A 24162-nucleotide genomic window follows, 5' to 3' on the forward strand; every position below is an offset into this window, starting at 1 on the left:
CAGATGTGTGGAGCGTTATCCCTGGGTGGGTCTGTGACCTGAGTTTCGAATTGCTGCACGGACGGAGTCCCTCCCTCCCACACTGGATGGTCATCTCTCCTAACAATCTAGATGTGCATCTATAGGATAGTTGGTGGACTCCACTTTCGGATTCACAGGGATCCGTATTTCCTCCCACACATCTTTGTGGCCCCTATTTCCCTTCCTGCCCCCTTTTCCGGCAGTTCCTCCCATGTTAGGGGTTTGTTTTGTAAATATTTTGGCTTTCTGAACAGATTAATGTGAAATGGCGGAGTGAAACCATAAGTGCCGTGCATTTGTGATTGACAAGTATTGTTCAGATACAGTTTTTTTATTGTACCATAATGTGATGACGAAGCATTCTGATCGGCGGGTGGAGGTTATATGATTAATGGGAAATGCTATATGTTAATCTCAGACATGCAAAATTAACAAATGTAATAATGCCAATGTACAGCTAATTTGTGATTTAGACTTGAGTCTTTTTTCTCTACTAGCTTTGTATGGTGTTTTATACAATGATGTAATTTATCCTGTATATTTTCATAACAACAAAATCTTTACTAAACAGATCAAACAAAAAAAATAATAATAATAGTAATCAGATGTGTGATTACAGCTTCATCTTTCCAAATGACTGATGGTTTATTATAGAGAATGGTGTTATGGACTGTTGGACTTGGCCCTTTTTGCAGGGTCATCCAAGAAATGTTTGCATTCCTCCTGTATTGTTTCTGACCTGTTTTAGTTGGTTTTATGACTCTGGGCAGCGCGGGAGCCAGTCCTTTCTTCAATCTGAAGGCTGTTGGGGGAGACTGCAATCCCCGGAGACCAACGCAGCCGGCGTGCTGCCACCGACTCTATCTGCTCACGCCAACAGGCGCTCTTAACACTTCCGGGCCTCCTGCAGCATGGGAACCCATCCTTTCTTTATTCCGGAGGATGTTGGGGGAGACTACAATCCCCGGAGACCAACGCGGCCGGCGTGCCGCCACCGACACTGTTTGCTCGCGCCTGGAGGCGCTCTAAACACTCGCTGGCCTCCCGTAGCGCAGGAGCCTGTCCTTTCTTCAATCCGGAAGCTGTTGGGGGAGACTACAATCTCCAGAGACCAACGAGGCTGGTGTGCTGCCACCGACTCTATCTGCTCACGCCAGCAGGCGCTCTTAACACTTCCGGGCCTCCTGCAGCATGGGAACCCATCCTTTCTTTATTCCGGAGGATGTTGGGGGAGACTACAATCCCCGGAGACCAACGCGGCCGGCGTGCCGCCACCGACACTGTTTGCTCGCGCCTGGAGGCGCTCTAAACACTCGCTGGCCTCCCGTAGCGCAGGAGCCTGTCCTTTCTTCAATCCGGAAGCTGTTGGGGGAGACTACAATCTCCAGAGACCAACGAGGCTGGCGTGCCGCCACCAACGCTGTCTGTTCATGCCTGGAGGCGCTCTTAACACCCGCGGGTCTCCCGCAGCATGGGAGCCTGTCCTTTCTTCAATCCAGAGGCTGTTGGGGGAGACTACAATTCCCGGAGACCAACGCGGCCGGCATGTCACCACCGACACTGTCTGCTTGTGCCTTGAGGCGCTCTTAACACTCGCGGGCCTCCTGCAGTACAGGAACCCATCCTTTCTTCAATCCGGAGGCTGTTGGGGGAGACTACAATCCCTGGAGACCAACGCGGCCAGCGTGCCGCCACCGACGCTGTCTGTTCGTGCCTGGAGGCGCTCTTAACACCTGTGGGCCTCCCGCAGCATGGGAGCCCGTTCTTTCTTCAATGCGGAGGCTGTTGGGGGAGACTACAATCCCCGGAGACCAGCGCAGCCGGCATGCCGCCACCGATGCTGTCTGCTCACACCTAGAGGCGCTCTTAACACCCGCAGGCCTCCCGCAGCATGGGCCGCGCCCAGGCAAAGCCTGGGCCAAGGGTGGGCCCATCAAAGCCCAGAGGAGGCTGGGCTGGGCTACCCCCCTTTTGCCTTGTGACACAGCGCTGGAGGTCGTCTCTGTCTACTCTCGTCTACCGCTGCAGGGGGGTTGGTAGCAGCAGCTCCAGTTTGAAGAGGGCCATTTTACTCAGCAAAGAGATCCAGGTCTGTGTCTTTTAATCCTCTTCTTCCACCGATTTAAATTACAGTGCAACTCCTTTATCCATTAGACAACATTAACACTAAAGACATTAGGAAAAGGGTAAACGTAAACTACCACAACCATTGAGAAAAGGGGGCTTAAAAGCTCCTGCCTCCACCAACTCAATAGCAAACTATCTGACGAACGCTATGGGCATACTGAACAGCAAAATTATTAATGTGGAAGTAAGACTGGTCGCCACAAAATCTGCCTTGCATAACCCCATGGGTAATGTGACAGAGAAAGACTGCACAATGGAAAAGGAGAACACGCTAACCGCTGCACAATCTGGGATGCGTGTGTTTTTAATAGTTCCCTGACGATCAGTGAAGATCCCGTAGCTGGGGACTCTGATCTCCCGCTGGGATCACTGACATAATATCGATTACCAAAATATCGAGTACTTAAAATATCGTTGCCAAATTATCGACTACAATATTATCGACTCACCATACTTATTTAAGAAAATACTAAAATATCGAGTACACAATATCGTCTTTACAAATTATCGTATATGATTATATCGAAGTTAAAAATATAGTTAACAACATTATCGTCTACTCTTAAATTACTATGTAAATGTTAAAATTATCGAAAACAAAAATATAGACAACCAAAATATAGTTAATTTCGCTATATCGACTATCTAAAAAAATATTTAGATAATATACTTTAAGCCCAACACATACATTAACATTGTAATACATAATAAAACACCTAAATAACATTAAAATTTTCCTTCTAACATATACATTTAAAAATAAACATTCCATAAACAATATGAATACATTTCACGACATAAATAATTTTATAATTATTATACATCCATTAAACCAAATTTAAAAATATATTTAAAGCATGTAATAATACAAATAAACAATTACTTACTACTAATAAGTTGCTAATTAGCGTTTTCCTTACAAGGAAACAAATAGCCAGTAGATAAAAAAAAAATTCAGGTGGACCAATGAGATGCTCACATTTCAAATTAAACCAATGAAATGAAGCAACTAATTAATTGCACACTATAAAACCACTACATTTCAACATCTCTTTCACACTACAAACTGAAAAGAAGAAATAAGACGAAACTCTACTCAACTATTTCCTGAAAGAAGAATTACAATCCTAAAGAAAATTTAACAACTACAGAAAGTAAGTTTTACTCTATTTATAAAGCAACGAATCTACAATTCTACAGCTGAAACTATTTCTATTAATGAATGTACTACACTTGATTTAATTACATTCATTTCTCCTCTATAGATACCTCCTAAAATTACAGAAATATTTTGGACACCCCCACAACTCTAATATTAATCAATGTAAGTATTGTTTTACTTTTTCCTACCGACCTACAACTATTAATTACAAAAAATTATTCTAAAAAATATTTTTTCCTTATTTCTCGCCTCTACAGAAAACCACTGAACCATCCAAAACTACCTTCTACGCAATCACCTACTGGACCAAACACATAAGTAAGTATATAAACCTCAATCATTAAACAGCCTAAAATACGCATCCAGAATGTTACTTTCCCCCTTAAAACAGTAGCACATTCAAAATAATGTATCCAACTATTAACAATATTTTTTTTTCTTATCAACAGATAATCTATCTCCAAGATTAAACTGAAAGCTTGAAGTCAGCTAATTAACATCTTTCAACACATCAAATTAAACATTGTAAGTATATTCACTAAAATGTAAATATATTTAAAATATCTATAACATTGTTTATATTTACAAAATATTTTTTCATCTCCCCTAGCATAATACAGAACAACATGACTGAAGGTGCAGAATTTATAACATCTCAAAAAAATAAAATGTTGTTATGTTATATGGGTTATGTATATACACAAGAAAAACAAAGTGGTCTGAAAATGTTTTGGAAATGTAGCAAATACTACTCAAACAAATGCTATGGTAGAGCTATTACAAAAGAAATCACTGTTCTTTCTGTAAAAGAACATAATCACCCCCCCAATATTACAGAGATAGAAGTTAGAAATGCTCTTGAAAACATTAAAGAAGCAAGTACTAGCACTGATAAACCCACCACCCAAATACTCAAAGAACAATTAATTAAAATACCACACCATGCATCAGCACAATTACCCCCAATTGATTGTTTAAAAAGAACTATAGCTAGACAAAAAAAACTAACTACCAAAACTTTACCTACCCCTAAAACATTTGAGACAGTAATTATTCCCCCAGAATTAAGCATAACTCACAGTAATGAACCATTTATTTTTTTTGACAACAAATCTCCTGATAAAAGAATAATTATGTTTGCTACTGCAAACAATTTAGTGAAATTACAACAATGTGACACTTGGATGATGGATGGAACTTTTAAAGTTTGTCCAAAACCATTTTACCAGCTGTACACAGTGCATGGATTGTACCACCATTCTAACATTCCATTCATCTATGCCCTCTTACCAAATAAACAGCAAACAACATACATAGAAATATTAACCAAAATTCAAGAAGAAACCAATAATTATTTCCCACAAAAAATAATTATTGATTTCGAATTAGCCATGATCAATTCAATACTAAAAAATTATCCACACACAGCAATCCAAGGTTGCTATTATCATTTTAACCAGAGTCTATGGAGACATCTGCAAAAGTCCACCCTAAGTGTACAATATGCTACAGATAGTACTTTTGCCTACCAGGTTAAAAAACTAATAGCACTAGCATACGTACCTGTAACAGATGTAGCAGAACACTATAATATTCTCATTGAAAGTCCCTATTACAAAAAGAACGAAGACAAATTAAGCCAACTTCTAGACTACTTTGAGGACACCTGGGTGGGAAGATTACATAGATCAGGACATAGAAGACAACCAAAGTTCCACATTCCTTGGTGGAATGTATACCTGAGTACCTTAAATAAACAATCCAAAACAAACAATAGTGTTGAAGGATGGCATAATGCCTTCCAAGCAACTACAAGCAGAGGGAAACCTACCCTACAAAAACTGCTGGAATCTCTACAAAAAGAACAAAGCTACCAAGAATTACGGATGCAACAATCTGTGACTCAAATAGGTCCTAAATTAACAAAACAAACCAAACAAATGTTTGATCTACTACAAAGTCAAGTAAACCTATACCCATCAACAAGTGGACTAGACTACCTATCACTAATAGCCAAAAGCATTTTATAATTAACATACACACAGCTAATAAATGAAATAGGTCAATACAATAAACTATTGCAATCATAAATTAATACTATTTTTTCAGAAATAATATATAATTGTCAGAAACATTTCATTTTCTTACAAGAAATATATATGTACAATTAAATATTAATTCTGTAAATGTAATATATATAACAATAAACTATAATAACATTTCCCACCCAAATGTTCACAAAATATAACTTACCATTGATGTACCCATACAAGATGAATTCCACCAAGTAAAAAGAAAAAATAAACACATCCAATGTAAATCCATCCTCGGCCAATCCAAAAACGTGAAACATTCAAAAATCCGAAAAAAAGGTCAAAATTGTAACAAACGCTCCAGGAAATCCGGGTTAAAAAAAACAGTGTGATAACTTTATTTGTTCCATTAACTAAAACACACTTTTAAAAAAAAAAAAAAAAACGTCTCTCTTTTCATCATAATATCCAAACCCTCAAAAACCCGAAAACAATTTAAAAATCAAAATAAACGCTCCATGAAATCCCGTAAAAACTTAAAAAGTGTGTTAACAATATTAATTAAATCAAGTAACACACGCTTTAAAAAAAAAAAAACGCGTGTTGGTCTTCGAAAAACACATCGATCAACATTTACCTGAAAAACAGAAGAAAACATACCCACCCACACAATCACACCCAAATACATTTAATAAATACAATTACATCATTTAAAAACAACACATATTTAATCACAATATTTACTTCGAAAACTACGTCACTACCAGTAAACAAACAGACGTAACTAAATCATTACTAACACGTCAAAAACACCCAAAACATTTTAAATTATCTATCAATACACTATAAACATCCTAACTACCCTAAACATAAGTATTTAATAACACTTAATACTTAAAACACCCCTTACCTTGCTCAACGCGAAGCAGCTTCCAACCGCGAGCTTCCTCATTCCAAAATGACCCAAAATAACATGAACAGGTTACAAAATAATCCCATTCAAATGAAAATCCCTGCTTAAATCAGTGTAAATAAACTGAACACATTATAATCATATAAAAATATCACATAAATGTATCAAAATTTTTTGAAAATTATTTTCTAATAAATAATACCTTTAAAAATTATATTCATAATAATTATAAAAACATTATTATTATGATTATAATACAGTAATTTATTTTCACAACTGTACAAACACTAAGAAAATGTTTATATTATTTAACATTTATTAACAAAATGTACATGTTACAAAAATTAGTTTTCATATAATTATAAAATATAAAAATTAATAATATTAACATTTCCTACAATAATATTATTAATAATCATTAAAAATACATTGCATAAAAACATAATTTTTATCATGTACTAATTATGTACAACAACAAAATCAAAATGAAACAATATTCTTCAGAAATTAAATATGCAATGATATTTTTTATGTATATAGCCAACCAAAACATTATTATATGAATACTGTAAGAATGTTTTTTTGCTAACAATGTTAAAAAGTAATAAATGTTATGTATGTTTTTTTGTTATTATCAATACTTCTGTTATGAAATGTAATAATATGAATACATTTTATTTTAATTTAAACATTTGAAAAAGACACAAATGAAAGCATATTTCCTGTATCTCTACTAATGTATACTCCATTCTGTAAATAAAAAAAAAAATCATCTGACTAGTTTCTTTAAAAAAAATAAAGATTATATAAAAAGATAAAATGTGTCATTGGATTTCCTAATTTATAACTCTCACATATATAATGTAGCTAATTTTTTTTTTTTAAATGTAAAAATCACATTTTTTATCCTCAATTACATCCAAAAGCATACTTCATTAACACAATACATATACATTCAGCACACTAACCCTATACAAATTACTATTCCCATTTCACTTACATTAAAGTCAGGAAAACTGCTGGACACTAACCCTATATAATTTACTATTCCCACTCCAGTTAACATAAACTCAATAAAAGTGCTGGACAGTAACCCTATATAATTTACTATTCCCACTCCAGTTAACATAAAGTCAGGAAAGGTGCTGGACACTATCCCTAAATAATTTAATATTCCCACTCCAGATATCATAAACTCAGAGAAGATGCTGGACACTAACTGTATATAATTTACTATTCCCACTCCAGTTAACATTAAGTCAGGAAAGGTGCTGGACAGTAACCCTATATAATTTACTATTCCCACTGCAGTTAACATAAACTCATGAAAGGTGTTGGACAGTAGCCCTATATAATTTACTAATCCCACTCCAGTTAACATAAACTCAAGAAAGGTGCTGGACAATAACCCTATATAATTTACTATTCCCACTCCAGTTAACATAAATTCAGGAAATGTGCTGGACAGTGACCCTATATAATTTACTATTCCCACTCCAGTTAACATAAATTCAAGAAAGGTGCTGGACAGTAACCGTATATAATTTAATATTCCCACTCCAGTTAACATAAAGTCAGGAAAGGTGCTGGACAGTAACCCTATATAATTTACTATTCCCACTCCAGTTAACATAAACTGAAGAAAGGTGCTGGACAGTAGCCCTATATAATTTACTATTCCCACTCCAGTTAACATAAACTCAAGAAAGGTGCTGGACAGTAACCCTATATAATTTACTATTCCCACTCCAGTTAACATAAAGTCCGGAAAGGTGCTGGACACTAACCCTAAATAATTTAATATTCCCACTCCAGATATCATAAACTCAGGGAAGATGCTGGACAGTAACTGTATATAATTTACTATTCCCACTCCAGTTAACATTAAGTCAGGACAAGTGCTGGACATTAACCCTATATAATTTACTATTCCCACTCCAGTTAACATAAACTCAAGAAAGGTGCTGGACAGTAACCCTATATAATTTACTATTCCCACTCCAGTTAACATAAACTCAAGAAAGGTGCTGGACAGTAACCCTATATAATTTACTATTCCCACTCCAGTTAACATAAAGTCAGGAAAGGTGCTGGACACTAACCCTAAATAATTTAATATTCCCACTCCAGATATCATAAACTCAGGGAAGATGCTGGACACTAACTGTATATAATTTACTATTCCCACTCCAGTTAACATTAAGTCAGGACAGTTGCTGGACATTAACCCTATATAATTTACTATTCCCACTCCAGTTAACATAAACTCAAGAAAGGTGCTGGACAGTAACCCTATATAATTTACTATTCCCACTCCAGTTAACATAAACTCAAGAAAGGTGCTGGACAGTAACCCTATATAATTTACTATTCCCACTCCAGTTAACATTAAGTCAGGAAAGGTGCTGGACATTAACCCTATATGATTTACTATTCCCACTCCAGTTAACATAAACTCAAGAAAGGTGCTGGACAGTAACCCTATATAATTTACTATTCCCACTCCAGTTAACATAAACTCAGGGAAGATGCTGGACACTAAGGTGCCGATCACAATCCGGTAAAAAATTCCCCCGTGCGACTCGTATCGGGTCCTTTTACCGTACGAATCGTACAAGTGCCGTACGAACTGGCAATCACGATTCGCATGGTAAAAAGTCCATACGAACCGCACTGGGAATCATTCCCCACACGTCCTCGGGTCGGAAAATGTGTCCGACACGTCCTCGGACGATTTACCTTACAAACGTGAAAAGCCAAGTCCGACCGAGGAATCACGATCCATCCCGTGCGTCCGAGCGTACAACCGTATGGAAAAAACACCGTCCGCACCGAACACCCATAGCAACCATGGAGACATGTGCCCGCATACGCGCCCAACACTCCCCCCAGCCCCCGTACGTCCGACACGTACCCCCCGTGTATGTATACCCCCACCCATCTAGGTACACCCCAGTACGTTCCAGTCGAACCCCCACCCCAGTACGTGTCATACCCCCGTCAATGTACACCCCCCCACCCCTGTACGTGTCGTACCCCCGTGTACCTACACCCAAGTACGTTCCAGTCGTACCCCCACCCCAGGACGTGTCGTACCACCGTCAATGTACACCCCCCCACCCCTGTACGTGTCGTACCACCGTCTATGTACACCCCAGTACATTCCAGTCGTACCCCCACCCCAGTACGTGTCATACCCCCCGTGTACCTACACCCCAGTACGTTCCAGTCGTACCCCCACCCCAGTACGTGTCGGACCCCCGTCAATGTACACCCCCCCACCCCTGGACGTGTCGTACCCCCCGTGTACCTACACCCAAGTACGTTCCAGTCGTACCCCCACCCCAGGACGTGTCGTACCACCGTCAATGTACACCCCCCCACCCCTGTACGTGTCGTACCACCGTCTATGTACACCCCAGTACATTCCAGTCGTACCCCCACCCCAGTACGTGTCATACCCCCCGTGTACCTACACCCCAGTACATTCCAGTCGTACCCCCACCCCAGTACGTGTCGTACCACCGTCAATGTACACCCCCCACCCCTGTACGTGTCGTACCCCCCGTGTACCTACACCCCAGTACGTTCCAGTCGTACCCCCACCCCAGTACGTGTCGTACCACCGTCAATGTACACCCCCCCACCCCTGTACGTGTCGTACCCCCGTGTACCCCCACCCCAGTACGTTCGAGTCGTACCCCCACCCCAGGACGTGTCGTACCCCCCCGTGTACCTACACCCAAGTACGTTCCAGTCGTACCCCCACTCCAGGACGTGTCGTACCACCGTCAATGTACACCCCCCACCCCAGTACGTGTCGTACCCCCCGTGTACCTACACCCCAGTACGTTCCAGTCGTACCCCCACCCCAGTACGTGTCGTACCCCCTGTGTACCTACACCCCAGTACGTTCCAGTCGTACCCCCACCCCAGTACGTGTCGTACCACCGTCAATGTACACCCCCCCACCCCAGTACGTGTCGTACCCCCCGTGTACCTACACCCCAGTACGTTCCAGTCGTACCCCCACCCCAGTACGTGTCGTACCCCCCGTGTACCTACACCCCAGTACGTTCCAGTCGTACCCCCACCCCAGTACGTGTCGTACCACCGTCAATGTACACCCCCCCACCCCAGTACGTGTCGTACCCCCCGTGTACCTACACCCAAGTACGTTCGAGTCGTACCCCCACCCCAGGACGTGTCGTACCCCCCCGTGTACCTACACCCAAGTACGTTCCAGTCGTACCCCCACCCCTGGACGTGTCGTACCCCCCGTGTACCTACACCCAAGTACGTTCGAGTCGTACCCCCACCCCAGGACGTGTCATACCCCCCGTGTACCTACACCCCAGTACGTTCCAGTCGTACCCCCACCCCAGTACGTGTCGTACCCCCCGTGTACCTACACCCCAGTACGTTCCAGTCGTACCCCCACCCCAGTACGTGTCGTACCACCGTCAATGTACACCCCCCCACCCCAGTACGTGTCGTACCCCCCGTGTACCTACACCCGAGTACGTTCGAGTCGTACCCCCACCCCAGGACGTGTCGTACCCCCGTGTACCTACACCCCAGTACGTTCCAGTCGTACCCCCACCCCAGTACGTGTCGTACCCCCCGTGTACCTACACTCCAGTACGTTCCAGTCGTACCCCCACCCCAGTACGTGTCGTACCACCGTCAATGTACACCCCCCCACCCCAGTACGTGTCGTACCCCCCGTGTACCTACACCCCAGTACGTTCCAGTCGTACCCCCACCCCAGTACGTGTCGTACCCCCCGTGTACCTACACCCCAGTACGTTCCAGTCGTACCCCCACCCCAGTACGTGTCGTACCACCGTCAATGTACACCCCCCCACCCCAGTACGTGTCGTACCCCCCGTGTACCTACACCCAAGTACGTTCGAGTCGTACCCCCACCCCAGGACGTGTCGTACCCCCCCGTGTACCTACACCCAAGTACGTTCCAGTCGTACCCCCACCCCTGGACGTGTCGTACCCCCCGTGTACCTACACCCAAGTACGTTCGAGTCGTACCCCCACCCCAGGACGTGTCATACCCCCCGTGTACCTACACCCCAGTACGTTCGAGTCGTACCCCCACCCCAGTACGTGTCGTACCCCCCGTGTACCTACACCCCAGTACGTTCCAGTCGTACCCCCACCCCAGTACGTGTCGTACCACCGTCAATGTACACCCCCCCACCCCAGTACGTGTCGTACCCCCCGTGTACCTACACCCAAGTACGTTCGAGTCGTACCCCCACCCCAGGACGTGTCGTACCCCCCCGTGTACCTACACCCAAGTACGTTCCAGTCGTACCCCCACCCCTGGACGTGTCGTACCCCCCGTGTACCTACACCCAAGTACGTTCGAGTCGTACCCCCACCCCAGGACGTGTCATACCCCCCGTGTACCTACACCCCAGTACGTTCCAGTCGTACCCCCACCCCAGTACGTGTCGTACCCCCCGTGTACCTACACCCCAGTACGTTCCAGTCGTACCCCCACCCCAGTACGTGTCGTACCACCGTCAATGTACACCCCCCCACCCCAGTACGTGTCGTACCCCCCGTGTACCTACACCCAAGTACGTTCGAGTCGTACCCCCACCCCAGGACGTGTCGTACCCCCCCGTGTACCTACACCCAAGTACGTTCCAGTCGTACCCCCACCCCTGGACGTGTCGTACCCCCCGTGTACCTACACCCAAGTACGTTCGAGTCGTACCCCCACCCCAGGACGTGTCATACCCCCCGTGTACCTACACCCCAGTACGTTCCAGTCGTACCCCCACCCCAGTACGTGTCGTACCCCCCGTGTACCTACACCCCAGTACGTTCCAGTCGTACCCCCACCCCAGTACGTGTCGTACCACCGTCAATGTACACCCCCCCACCCCAGTACGTGTCGTACCCCCCGTGTACCTACACCCGAGTACGTTTGAGTCGTACCCCCACCCCAGGACGTGTCGTACCCCCCGTGTACCTACACCCAAGTACGTTCCAGTCGTACCCCCACCCCAGTACGTGTCGTACCACCGTCAATGTACACCCCCCACCCCTGCACGTGTCGTACCCCCCGTGTACCTACACCCCAGTACGTTCCAGTCGTACCCCCACCCCAGTACGTGTCGTACCACCGTCAATGTACACCCCCCACCCCTGTACGTGTCGTACCCCCCGTGTACCTACACCCAAGTACGTTCCAGTCGTACCCCCACCCCAGTACGTTCCTGGCGCACCCCCAACACAACCTCCTAAGTACGGAGCGCACCCCATGCCCCAACATCACAACCGCATGTACGAGTCTTACAAAGCCACACACAAGGACAAAATCGTACAACCAAATGGCCCATGTACACACCGTACACACGCTCAAAACGCACGTACACAACCAGGACAAAATAAAACAACACAAGAATACACCAGTCGAAAGGCACACAGCCACTAAACATGGCCAACAACCACTTAAATAACACAATCACTGACCTGCAACTGCCAAAAACAAACAGAGGCCCAATACACCACCACTCCTTATAACACACCCACCCAAAATTCAAAAACTGCCACACCCACCCATGGACCAATAAAAAGGGCCCACACACACAAACCATGAGCCTTTCCAACAGACTCACTGCTGCCAGACACCACAGAACCAGACTACAAGCTACACCACACCTTACACTTGCACACCTTCAAACGACCACCCTCACAAACACCCTCTCATCACATTCACACACACACACAACCATCCACACCCCCCCCCAACATCCACACCCCCCCCACACCCACACCATCCCCACCCACACCCCTCACCATGCCCACTACCAAGAATCCAAAGTTCAGTCACCGAGAGTTGGAGGTCCTTGTTGATCAAATCCTCAGAGTCGAGCCACAGATCTTTGGAACATTGGTCAGAAGCACCAGCCAGGCAGCCAAAACAGCCATGTGGCAGACCATCGTCGATGCTGTGAATGCTGTTGCGGACACCAGGAGGACCAAGCAGGATTGCCAGAACAGGTGGTACGATCTGCGGAGGAGGGTCAGAGCCAAGAGGCAGGAGGAACACGACCAGGCCAACGCCACCGGAGGAGGGCCCTCCCGCAGAGCCGTACAGTACCATCCCTGGGAGGAGAGGGTGATGGCCATACTGCCGGTGGATGCAGTTGAAGGAGTAGAAGGACTCCGAGACCCGGGTGAGTACACAAACAACGCACCTCACATGGGGGGAACTGCAACCACAACCAAAATCAATAACAGGCACGCAACCACCACAAGCCATCGCATTACTCAACCACACTCCATGAGCAGGCACATGCCACTGCTGCCACCATGCCCCATGCACCCAGCTGGACAATGTCAAGTCACAGGCCACAGAAGACAACAACACATGACACGGTAACCCGGATGGCGGGAGGCTGGGCACCAAGAATCACATAGTGCGACTCCAAAGCAGACAACAATGCCCTCTGCCCATATGGCCTAGGTCACAGCCAGACAAACACTGTGTCCCAACACAGGAATGACTTGCCAGCAAATGGCGGACGCCTTGCATCAACACATGGGGGTGAAGGCACTGTTTTGCACATGCCAGCAGCTAATGAACAGCCAACAGTGTGAAAGAGTGGCAGCACACACCACCACAGCAGCAGCGCACAGACACACAGCAGACAAAATGGGTGCCTGGAGATCAGAAACAAACTCACATCAACAGGCCAAGGGCCACTCAAAGATCTGCTAACAGTGTGTGCCCAGGAAGCTGGGCCAAGGTGACAGAGGGTGACACACGGAGGGAGGGAGAGGGGGACACAGAGGGAGGGAGAGGGGGACAGAGAGGGAGGGAGAGGGGGACTGAGAGGGAGGGAGACGGACAGAGGGAGGAGGCTGACACACGGAGGGAGGGAGAGGGGGACACAGAGGGTGGGAGAGGGGGACTGAGAGGGAGGGAGAGGGGGACAGAGGGAGGAGGCTGACACACGGAGGGAGGGAGAGGGGGACACAGAGGGAGGGAGAGGGGGACAGAGAGGGAGGGAGAGGGGGACAGAGAGGGAGGGAGAGGGGGACAGAGAGGGAGGGAGACGGACAGAGGGAGGAGGCTGACACACGGAGGGAGGGAGAGGGGGACAGAGAGGGAGGGAGAGGGGGACAGAGAAGGAGGGAGACACAGGGAGAGCAAATCAGTCCTTTGGTGTGTGGGAATGTCTGCTCGTCAGCAGGTGGACTGCGTGCATGTAGACAAGGGTGCCCAGTGCCAGAACCCCCCCTCTTCATCATGGCAAAACGCAGGGCCATGTTACAACCTGTACACGAGCACAAGGACAGCCACCTGCATCATATGAGTGTGTGGATCCACTCCATGTGCACATGTACAGTGCTACAAGGAAGGCGCAAACGCATAGCTCGGCACACATGCACACTCCACTGCTGACTGCAGTCACACTTGACGCAGCAAGTAAGACTGTGCCACACATAGTTAAAGGGGCCAAATTGGTGCCCAAGGGACACACACATGCACAAGTGCACTGTGAGTGGAATGCAAGACAGATCCTAATTCCAAGAGGAAATGTGCCAACTTTGTAACGGATGAAACATGGATGTTGCATGGATCAAAATTAACATTGTCTCTCTCACACACAGGTCAACGTCGTGCTGCACCCCCCAACACTGGGGGGGAACACTCACAGGACCCGGATCTGCAGGAGACCGATCCCACCGGCAGCGACCACTCTCACCACTCTGCGGACGACCCCGACCGACCTGGCCCCTCTGGTGTCCAACCACCTGCAGCACCTGCGTCAGGTACAACCGTGCCAACCACCACCCCCACTCCTGCCACATCCCAGGAGACACCCAGGATCCCTGCCCCAACACCACAATGCAGCCAGGCTCGCCAGGAGGGACACGGTGTCCCGGGCACCCAGGAGGAGGCAGGCGACAACGCCAATGCCACCCCTCAGGGGTCCCGGAGACCCCATGTGCCCACAAGTGCAGGCCAGACGCAAGTGGGCAGGGGTGGTGGGAGTGGAGAGCGGCGGAGGCGCGAGCCTGACCAGTTGGCTGGGGATCCGGTATTTTCCCATGTCCGTAACATCCTGGACTCATACCGGCAGGACACCACGGGCATGGCCCAGGTTGTGTCCGTCCTCGAGGGGATCAAGGTCCAGCAGGCCCAGCAACATGCGGAGCTAATAGCCTGTCTACAGCTACACCAACGGAGGATGGAGGACAGACAGGCTCAGCAAGTGACGGCGTCCCAGGGGATTCACGCTGAACTCCGTCGGATGGCCGACACCATGGCCGACCCTCCCTGTGCCAGAAGGCGGAGAACATCACCACCCACAGGGAGGGATCATGAGGAGGAGGAGGAAACATCCGACGGAGCATCCCAGACGTCGTCACGGCCTGCTGCTGAGGTTCCCCGCAGGAAGCCGGGTCGTCCACGGAAAGGACCGTGAGGGTGGCTGCTACATCACCATCTCCCAGGACACCTGGCCTGGCACCTGGCCCACTGGAGCAACAGCATCACAGCATCAAGAGACATTCTCTGCCACATGGCCCTGCTGGTCACTGGCTGACCAATGTTGACAAAGACTGTGGCATGGACTCTGAGGATTTCCAATGGCAAGGACACCAACTCCCCTACTGAACTTTGGATTCCCTAATCCCGGAAAGGCCCTCACTTGGCCCCCCCCCCCCAATAATAAATCACACTATTAAGAGTAGATGCCTGCTGGTAGCATTATTACCTAACATGTGTCTTGTACAGTCTAAACATGCCTGAGTCATCTGTTCACTTCAACCATCCACACCCTGGGGCCTGAGTCTGGCACAGGACACATGGGTCACAGTTTTCTAGGCAAGACAGACATGGAGCACCATACACACCCGTGATGGTCAGAACCAGCTGAGGGGGTGGCCGAACAACCGTGCTGACAGACACATTGAGTACAGCAACACTCATGCGCAGAGGTCAGGGATCCTGGCCCGTGTCCTGGGGGGCACCCAGGTACGTGTAGACAGGTGGCAGAACCATGTCCTGCAAGCTTGAGTCCGGTGGATGCAGAGAATGGGGTCATGGACAACGTTGGATGCATGGGGATGGCACATGTCACAATACCCACACAGTCATGGACATCATGCCCATTACACAGTCTCAGCACACACACACAGCTTGCATCTTGCCACTCGACACATTGACACATAGCCACAATCAGGGAATACCATGCCAGACATGCAGGATGCACCGTGCCAACACACCAGCATTGACTGAGAAGAGGCACCTTGGAGGCATAGGGACACCTTTAATAGTCATGTGTTTGGGATTGCAGAGGCAACTTGAAGTACACATGAACACATCATGTGGAGTAACATGTGGCTCCAACACTGGCACCCCCCTTCTGCAGCACAAATGCGTGATAGCCATGGAACTGGCACACAAGTGTCGGATAATAGCTAAATACCCACAGCTGCTCACGGAGAGCCTGCCATACACCATACATCCGCTGATGTGGAAGTCCCACGCCATGTCAAGACAATGTTAACCGTATGTGTCCGAGGGCAGTGTCACACACATTGATGCCTTCATCACAATCCACCATCCCATCACTGATGACTGACAACCAGGCAGCCCATCTATTCAGGTGTACCCAGCTGCATGTCGTGTCCCATGGGGATGCCACATGTCTGCAGAGGACCCAAACCCCGACCGGGGCAGTGTGCACACATCGTGAACAACTGCCACACCCAATACACCCCAGATGCATCCCTTACCCCATGGAGACTTCCAAACGTGTCCGTGCCTGTAACGCTGAGTCAGCCCACGATGCCATGTCCATGAGGAATAGCAGTGCCACAACAATGCAACCAGCAAACGGCATGCGCAGGTACCTGGGGAAGAGAGACACACAAGAAGTCAGCCACAAGAAGCACAGCCACTTGCATGTGCATTTACTCGACACATGTATGTATGACAACATGCTAGGTCACAATTATGCCTGGGGAAATACTACCATCACTGCCACCATCACTCCAGTGACACACCCACACACACCTCTGACCCACGTGCCATACATGCAGGTGGAGACACACATCACAACGCATGCCACACGGGGACCAATGCGTGCACACTCAGACCCTGGTACTCACCACTAAGCAAAGAAGTCGCGTATGAGCCGAGTCCGGATGTCCTCTTGCGGCTCCACATCCTCCACATCACTAGCCCCATTGCCAAGCCCTTCGTCCTCCACGGGTGGATGGTCCTCGTCATCTTGATCCAGGATGAGGGGCACAGCTCTTTCAACTGCCATGTTGTGCAGCATGCAGCAGACCATGAAGATCTTGCAGACCTTCGCCGGGGCATATGGGAGTGCGCCGCCGGTCTTGTGGAGGCACCGGAATCGGCTCTTCAGCATGCCAAACGTCCTCTCTATCACTCGCCTTGTCCGGCCATGGGCGGTGTTGTAGCGGAGCTGGGCCGGCGTGATGGGGTTGCGGAGAGGTGTCAGCAGCCAAGGCATGTTGGGATAGCCAGCGTCCCCTAAATGGAAAGCACATGGATATCGTTAGAACTGGCGAAGCGGTAGTGCTGCTAGGCCAAACAGAATACAGGACAGACAGACTGTACCCACCAACAACACATGCACGTTCGTTGCGCAGCTGCATCATCATATCAGGCATCCCGCTACGCCTCATGATGTAGGCATCGTGTGCTGATCCTGGAAAACGAGCACAGACATGTGAAATCACCATGTTGGACAGACACACCACAAGGGCATTGATGGAGTGGTAGTGCTTCCGATTGCGGTACGCCACCTCCCGTGCGTGTGGTGGTACCAAACCTACATGTGTCCCATCTATGGACCCAATGACATGGGGCATCCCTCCCAGGGCATAGAAACCACGCTTGACCTCAGTCATCTGTTCAGGGGTTGGGAACTTGATGAAGTCATCCAGGTGAATCAACATGGCCTCCAAGAAATCATGCAGCACACCGCTGAACATGCTCTGGGACATGCCACCAACATGAGCTATGGTATATTGGAAGGTACCCGTGGCAAGGAAATGTAGGGCAGCCATTACCTTCAGCTGGGGTGTCAGTGCCGTAGGATACCTGTGCTGCGGTTGCAGGTGTGGTGCCAGTCTCGCCGTCAGCTCCAGAATCAACGGTTGGGTGAAGCGGTAGAGCCGGATCCTGTCATTCTCCTGCATGGTGGCCAAGTCTGGAATTCTTCGGGCAACAGGAGGCGCTCTGCAGTAATTTGGAAGTGACAAGGAAGAGTGAGTGCACTACGAGAACAACTCATGTCTACTGAGCACATGTAAATCTGCCAATACACACATGCCACATAGGGAGTCAGGCATGTGCTACATGCCCAGGACACGTATGGATGCAAGGTGACACTCCTTCCAAGACCCAGCTACACACGGTGATTGAGAACCTCCCCATGCCACGCCATGGGAATAGCTGTGTCCCAGTGCAAGTGCACTGCCCGACGCAAGACAGGAGTGACATACACCCACACATCAGCAGAAGTGTGATGCTGATTGCAGAGACTGGCAGCGGAACACTTGAGCCACAGGTCACATGACATTACACTAGTCCAGCCCACACACCTTGCCATGAAGGTGCACATGTCATGACTCCCCACACATTCCTTGTGAGTTTGCTGACATGGCCTTGTCACGCTACTCCGTGTCCCTTGCATACATGTGCACCTCACATCCGGTAACACATGTGGCATGGTGTTGGGAACAGTGTGCAATGACAATCTACACACAGCCACATGTTGGTTGCTGCAACGGCTGCAGCTTTTGAGGGTGCAACAACATCAACCCGATGTAAATCCCGGACACATATATGGCATAGTCACATTGTGCACTGTGGGTAGTGATGAGTCATGTGTCATGACCCCTGTACCGGGCATCATGGGACACTTCCGTGTGTTGGTGTCCGTGCCATGCCAGTGACGCTCACCCCAAGTGCGCAGTCCCACATGCACACATGTCAAAGGAGTCAAGGGCATGCCTGGCACACATTGCACCCTCACACAGTACACATGTACACATCTCATCATACATCTGGTGCCTTCTCCACTCAGGAGGCATGTTCCACATCACAGCCTGTGACACCTGTGCCCAACACATGTGGTAATGCACAGACGATGCCTTGGTGTCCATTCCTGGACAAGTATGTCCATCCATGGACAAGTATGTCCGCCCTATTCCGACATGTGTGTCGCCTATCACCACAGTGATGTGTAAAATCCGCCGTACTGCTGTAGAGAGGGCCTGTGCATGTTCCCAAATCACTGTGGGAGTGCTGCCGTATGTGTACCCATCGTGATGGCGAGCGTAGATGCGAGTGTACGGTCCGTACCACTACGGGTACGCATACGCGTGCAGACCCATAGTGATAGTGAGCGTAGATGCGAGTGTACGGTCCGTACCACTACGGGTACGCATACGCGTGCAGACCCATAGTGATAGTGAGCGTAGATGCGAGTGTACGGTCCGTACCACTATGGGTCTGCACGCGTATGCGTACCCGTAGTGGTACGGACCGTACACTCGCATCTACGCTCACTATCACTATGGGTCTGCACGCGTATGCGTACCCGTAGTGCTACGGACCGTACACTCGCATCTACGCTCACTATCACTATGGGTCTGCACGCGTATGCGTACCCGTAGTGGTACGGACCGTACACTCGCATCTACGCTCACTATCACTATGGGTCTGCACGCGTATGCGTACCCGTAGTGCTACGGACCGTACACTCGCATCTACGCTCACTATCACTATGGGTCTGCACGCGTATGCGTACCCGTAGTGGTACGGACCGTACACTCCCATCTACGCTCACTATCACTATGGGTCTGCACGCGTATGCGTACCCGTAGTGATAGTGAGCGTAGATGCGAGTGTTCGGTCCGTACCACTACGAGTACGCATACGCGTGCAGACCAAAAGTGATGGAGAGCGTAGGCATGCATGTACGGGCCGTTGCCATGCATTTGGGGTGCCCTAGGGCCCCCACACGCACCGTACCTGTGTGTGATGCTCCAAATTACATGGGGGACAAGTATTAAGGCCTACATGCATGCTGGTTGTCATGGAGACCAAGTTCAAAATTGGAAATTGTTCTGGAAGGTGCACAGCAGAAGTCAGTTGGGATTTGTCTACTTTGTTGCAATGTGTTTGTGGGGCTGACATCATGCAGGAGAATGAAACCGATAGAGAACCCACAGACTGCTAGGTTTGAAGGGATTGGTGGAAACATAGGATGCAAATGTGAGTGACCAATCTCTCTGTACTCCTGTGCATGAGACTGGGCAGAAGGGCACATATAAGGCAGCCAGGTCCCATGAGGGAGCACTTGCCTGCACATCTTTGCATTCGTCGACCCAGCTGCTGCTACTGATTCCCTGGAACCATGTCAAGGGCTGTGGAGAGGACACAGCCATTCACCCTGGAGGAGAACATGGCTCTGCTGGATGTGATCCTCCCACAGTACTCCATGCTGTATGGGCGACCAGGTTATCAGGTGAGTGCATAGGCCACTGCCACAGACTGTCCCTATGTGGTGACTGTGACTTCTGCCATTGCGTCCAGGTGTAACACACATGCCATGTACTGTCGGGGGGGTCCCAGGGGGGGGGGGTGCCTGATGTCTCCCAGCAGTGCCCTGAGACAGGAGGGGTGGGGGCCTATCACTCACAGCAGTGCCCTGAGACAGGAGGGGTGTGTGCAGAGTCCTCCCAGCAGTGCCCTGAGACAGGAGGGGTGTGTGCAGAGTCCTCACAGCAGTGCCCTGAGACAGGAGGGGTGGGTGTGGAGTCCTCACAGCAGTGCCCTGAGACAGGAGGGGTGTGTGCAGAGTCCTCCCAGCAGTGCCCTGAGACAGGAGGGGTGTGTGCAGAGTCCTCCCAGCAGTGCCCTGAGACAGGAGGGGTGTGTGCAGAGTCCTCACAGCAGTGCCCTGAGACAGGAGGGGTGGGTGTGGAGTCCTCACAGCAGTGCCCTGAGACAGGAGGGGTGTGTGCAGAGTCCTCCCAGCAGTGCCCTGAGACAGGAGGGGTGTGTGCAGAGTCCTCCCAGCAGTGCCCTGAGACAGGAGGGGTGTGTGCAGAGTCCTCCCAGCAGTGCCCTGAGACAGGAGGGGTGTGTGCAGAGTCCTCACAGCAGTGCCCTGAGACAGGAGGGGTGGGTGTGGAGTCCTCACAGCAGTGCCCTGAGACAGGAGGGGTGGGTGTGGAGTCCTCCCAGCAGTGCCCTGAGACAGGAGGGGTGGGTGTGGAGTCCTCACAGCAGTGCCCTGAGACAGGAGGGGTGGGGGCCTATCACTCACAGCAGTGCCCTGAGACAGGAGGGGTGTGTGCAGAGTCCTCCCAGCAGTGCCCTGAGACAGGAGGGGTGGGTGCAGAGTCCTCCCAGCAGTGCCCTGAGACAGGAGGGGTGGGTGTGGAGTCCTCACAGCAGTGCCCTGAGACAGGAGGGGTGGGGGCCTATCACTCACAGCAGTGCCCTGAGACAGGAGGGGTGTGTGCAGAGTCCTCCCAGCAGTGCCCTGAGACAGGAGGGGTGGGTGCAGAGTCCTCCCAGCAGTGCCCTGAGACAGGAGGGGTGTGTGCAGAGTCCTCACAGCAGTGCCCTGAGACAGGAGGGGTGGGTGTGGAGTCCTCACAGCAGTGCCCTGAGACAGGAGGGGTGTGTGCAGAGTCCTCCCAGCAGTGCCCTGAGACAGGAGGGGTGTGTGCAGAGTCCTCCCAGCAGTGCCCTGAGACAGGAGGGGTGTGTGCAGAGTCCTCCCAGCAGTGCCCTGAGACAGGAGGGGTGTGTGCAGAGTCCTCACAGCAGTGCCCTGAGACAGGAGGGGTGGGTGTGGAGTCCTCACAGCAGTGCCCTGAGACAGGAGGGGTGGGTGTGGAGTCCTCCCAGCAGTGCCCTGAGACAGGAGGGGTGGGTGTGGAGTCCTCACAGCAGTGCCCTGAGACAGGAGGGGTGGGGGCCTATCACTCACAGCAGTGCCCTGAGACAGGAGGGGTGTGTGCAGAGTCCTCCCAGCAGTGCCCTGAGACAGGAGGGGTGGGTGCAGAGTCCTCCCAGCAGTGCCCTGAGACAGGAGGGGTGGGTGTGGAGTCCTCACAGCAGTGCCCTGAGACAGGAGGGGTGGGGGCCTATCACTCACAGCAGTGCCCTGAGACAGGAGGGGTGTGTGCAGAGTCCTCCCAGCAGTGCCCTGAGACAGGAGGGGTGGGTGCAGAGTCCTCCCAGCAGTGCCCTGAGACAGGAGGGGTGGGTGTGGAGTCCTCACAGCAGTGCCCTGAGACAGGAGGGGTGGGTGTGATGCACAGTGTGAGCCTAGATCATTGATTGTGACATTGCCATCATTCCACCTGTGTACCCACTGTGGCACGTACTGCTTTTTCCCTCACCAGGGGATGATGTCCCTATGACAAAGGTGCAATGCGTTGGCTGCATGACATGCCTTGTTGTTACCAGCTAATTTGTACCCATATGTCTCTCTGTGACATGTGGCTGGTGTATTGATGTGGTGTCACTTGTTCCTCCTCACAGGTAGGCGCCACTGCCAAGGAGCAGATCTGGCTGACCGCCGTCAGTGCCGTGAGGGGTGTGGATGGTCGGAGGCGGCGCCTGGCCCAGGTGAGGAAACGCTGGCAGGATATCCGGTGCTGGACGCGGAGGATTGCACGGCTCCTGCTGGGGGACTCACCTGAGAGCCACAAGAACCGCGGCCGCCGCCGTCTGAGCCACCTCCACAGGCGTGTGCTGCCGGTGGTCTTTCCAGACCTGGAGAGGCGCTTACAGGCGATGCAGCAGCCGGAAGGGGGTAGGTACATGTGTGTTTGTTGTGTGTCACCGGCATTTGTAAGGGCACAGTAGCATGAATCCACTGGCAGGGTTTAAAGGTGCTGTGCAGATCCTGTTTGGCCCAGTATAGCGCTGTGCCCCTGCCACCCTTCCCCTCCTTGCAATGTGTTCCCTGGTCTGTGTGTAGTCACTCCTTCCCAGGGTAATGTAGGCTGGCGCTTTGTCCACGGGAACAATGTCTGTAGCATCATGTGTGGGGGTGGTGTGTAACAGGTTGTGGGACCTTGCCTGTGCACTGTCAAGTTCACTGCATGTGGGTTCCATGTCAGTTGGCACTGATGCTGACTCCAGACATGGGAGTTGGTCTCTCATGTGTCATGCCTTACAGCGCGCATGTCCTATGTAGTGGCCTGTGACATGATGTGCATGAGTGTGCGATACACATAGTGCAGGGATGGTGACGTGTGTTGCTGTCATTACCATTCAGTAGCATGTAGTTGCGTGCCCACTACTGTCCCCTGGGGCACCTTTTCCTCAGTGGTGTATGTGTCATCATGAACGTGGCCACTGTCAGTGTCTACAGCGTAAGTTGTGCTCTGTGCCATTGTCCCCTGTCACCATGTATATAGACGTGCTAATTTGTACAGGTGTCCACTGTGCAGCCTGACCTGATTGTCCTTCTTCATACTCACAGTTGCCAGTGCCTGTGTGTCTTGTTATACTCATCTGAGGATGGGCACTGGTACCTCATTATTTGTACAGGCGCACCTTGGCTGTTTGGCGTCCAATCTTGCTTTTTGCCTGCCCCTGTGTGTATCACCCAGACCATGAGATGTTGGTGCCACCTGTGTCTCCACAATTTGCCTCGTGTAGGGTCTTGTTGGGGCGGGCAATGCCTATGTGTTAAATCCTGATTACCACTTGCTGGGTCTGGGCAGTGTGTGATGTGCCTGGACACACACGCAATGTGCAGTGACCGAGTCATGTTGTGCATGTTTTCAGCATTACCTATGCAGCATGTGTCTCAAGTTCATGGATATGGTCCCTGGTCATCGGTATTTTC

Source organism: Triturus cristatus, chromosome 6 (genome assembly GCF_964204655.1).
Source record: "Triturus cristatus chromosome 6, aTriCri1.1, whole genome shotgun sequence".
In the NCBI taxonomy this organism is placed as follows: domain Eukaryota; kingdom Metazoa; phylum Chordata; class Amphibia; order Caudata; family Salamandridae; genus Triturus; species Triturus cristatus.